Source organism: Dipodomys merriami, unplaced genomic scaffold (genome assembly GCF_024711535.1).
Source record: "Dipodomys merriami isolate MVZ:Mamm:240054 unplaced genomic scaffold, mDipMer1.0.p SCAF_843, whole genome shotgun sequence".
NCBI lineage: Eukaryota > Metazoa > Chordata > Mammalia > Rodentia > Heteromyidae > Dipodomys > Dipodomys merriami.
In genome coordinates this window covers 80,469-83,714 of record NW_027206450.1, presented here as the reverse complement: position 1 = coordinate 83,714, position 3,246 = coordinate 80,469, and positions in this window count along the sequence as shown.

Below are 3,246 nucleotides of genomic sequence, written 5' to 3'. Positions count from 1 at the left end.
TTTCTCCATCTCTTGATTTTTCCTCCAGGCTTGATTGCTCCACTCATTGAATGAACTGTGGCTGAAAATAGAATTAAGTTCCATCACAGACTCCTATCTGCTGCCTCATTTTCAGGTCCTCAATTCTATTTTCTGAGGCAAGATTGGCACATTAGACTTGGTTGGCAGAGTTCTTCTCTCTTGTCATGTTGTCCTGGTGCCGACCTTTCCAGCTTCAGGGTTAGAGTGTCATGAAGTGATTGAGACTGATCCTAATCTCTTCCAAACAGAAAAGAACAAGAGTTGAGGGAAGGGAGAGAAAGAGAATATTGAGTAGATATGTGTATACACGCACACACTGTTGAGGGAGTATTGAGTTAAATGAATAATGTGTATATTTAGCACCTAGATTGGTGGTGCACATCTGTTACTTGCAGGAAGATCAAATCATAGATTTCAGTCCCGTTTGGACAAAGGGAGTGAGATAGTATCTCAAAAACAAAATAAAAGTGAAAGGCTGGAGTGTGATAGAACTCTTGCCTAAAGTACATTCATTTAAGTTTAATCTTCAGTATCTAAATAAAAGAGAGTATTTAGCATAGACTCTGCCACTAGAAAACTCCATAAATATTTTAGTGAAATAAACAGAAAAATGCTAGAGGAAATTCATTAAGACAATAACTGTTCGGGCTGTTTACAGATGATTTTTTTCTCATTGTTCTCAAGATTGTCTACTTAAAATAATTTTTTACAATAAATATGCATTTCTTACTCATTAATACAGGAAAGAAATGTATAAATTAAAGAGTGACAGTTCATTTGAATTTATATTCAACTACTGAATCCCCTATATATTCAACTGCATGAACATCTTTTTTAGATATCACACTACTTTTTTTTTTAAATTTTATTTTATTTTATTTGAGAACATACTGTACAGAGGGGTTACAATTACATTGGCAGGATAATGCATATATTTCTTACCAAGCATTGCAGCCTCCTCTTTTGTTTACCCATCACCTCCCTTCCCAGGCTCCACCCTCCCCGGCACCCAATCATACCCCCCTCCCCCCCCACAACGACATTGTAAAGCTTGCTTTGACATGACATTTTGTAATTCTCCTTGTTGCAACAGGTCCACCTGAATCCTTAAACGACTTGTTTGTCCCCATCTCCTCCACATGTTATATTGACAACAAATAAAGTGAAAGCGGGGGTTACACTGTGGGGGAGGGACATACAAAGCAACAAAGAAATAATCTTATAAATGCGTTAGAAACACATGCATGAAAGAAACGAAAACATTAAAATACATATTTAAGGGTTCGTTTTCCTAACATCACATTATCTGACCTTTTCCGCTTGACTCATACCTATACTAGATATTGCAAATAAGGGAAACCATGGGACCTATGTTTCTTTGGGCCTGGCTTACTTCACTTAATATAATTTTTTCCAAGCCTTTCCATATCCTAACAAATGGGGAAATGTCATTCTTTCTGATGGAGGCATAGAATTCCATTGTGTATATATACCACATTTTCTTGATCCATTCATCTACTGAGGGGCATCTGGTTTGGTTCCATATCTTAGCTATGGTAAATAATGCTGCAATAAACACAGTTGTACTGGTAGCTTTAGTGTGGTTTTGTTTGTATACATTTGGGTAAATGCCCAAAAGTGGGATTGCTGGATCATAGGGGAGATCTATGTGAATTCTTTTGAGGAACCTCCATACTGCTTTCCAAAGTGGTTGAACAAGTTTACATTCCCACCAACAATGAAGTAAGGTTCCTTTCTGTCCACATCCCCTCCAGCATCTGTTGTTAGAGTTCTTGATTTTTGCTGTTCTAACAGGAGGGAGGTGATATCTCAATGTTGTTTTGATTTGCATTTTTTTTTTATGGCTTGGGATGTTGAACATTTCTTCATGTGTCTATTGGCCATCCTTCTTTCTTCTTCAGAGAAGCTTCTCTTTAAGTCTTTCGCCCACTTATTTATTGGGCAGTTGTTTCTTTGAGGATTTGTTGTTGGGTGGTTTAATTTTTTGAGTTCCAAGTATATTTTAGATATGAGACCCTTGTCCGTTGTATGGCTAGTAAAGATCTTCTCCCAATCGGTGGGCTTTCTCTTGATCTTGCTAGCTATGTCATTTGCCCTGCACAAGCTCTGCAACCTTATGCAATCCCATTTGTCCAACCTTTCTTTGATTGGTTGTGCTTCCGGGTCTCTATTCAGAAAATTTCGGCCTGAGCCAAGGAGACCTAGGGTTTCTCCTATTCCATCCTGTAATGTTTTCAGAGTGTCTGCTTTGAGTTCAAGGTCTTTGATCCATTTGGAGTTGATTCTGGTGCAGGGTGATATATAAGGATCTAGCTTTAGTTTTCTACATATAGTTAACCAATTTTGCCAGCACCATTTACTGAAGAGGCTGTCTTTCTTCCATTCTATTGTTTTAGCTTCCTTATCGAAGATTAGATAGCTATAGGTCTGTAGGTTCATTTCTGGGTTTTCAATTCTATTCCATTGGTCCTGAGGTCTGTTCTTATGCCAATACCAAGCTGTTTTGATTACTATGGCTTTATAGTAGAGTTTGAAATTTGGTATTGATATTCCTCCAGCAGTGTTCTTTCCGTTGAGAAGTGTTTTTGCTATTCGGGGTCTTCTATTGTTCCATATGAATTTTTGGATTGCCTCTTCTATTTCCTTGAAGAATGAGGGTGGAATTTTGATAGGTATTGCGTTGAATTTGTAGATAGCCTTGGGAAGTATTGCCATTTTCACGATGTTAATCTTGCCAATCCAGGAGCATGGGAGGTTTTGCCATTTTTTAAGTTCTGTGGTGATTTCCTTTTTCAAGATTTTAAAGTTTTCATCATAGAGGTCCTTCACTTCTTTAGTTAAGTTAATTCCTAGGTATTTTTTTTTTGTGGGGCTATTACAAATTGCGTTGCTTTCCTAATTTCAGCCACACTTTTCTCATTGTGGGCATACAGAAAAGCCATTGATTTTTGGGGGTTAATTTTATAACCTGCTACTTTGCCAAAGTTTTGAATCAGCTTGAGTAATTTGGGAGTGGAGTCTATGGGATTCTTTAAATACAAGATCATGTCATCTGCAAAGAGGGAGAGTTTTATTTCTTCTTTCCCTATTTGGATCCCCTTTATGTCTGCATCTTGTCTTATTGCTGTAGCTAGGCATTCTAATACTAGATTGAAGAGAAGTGGAGAGAGTGGGCATCCTTGTCTTGTTCCTGAGTTAAGAGGA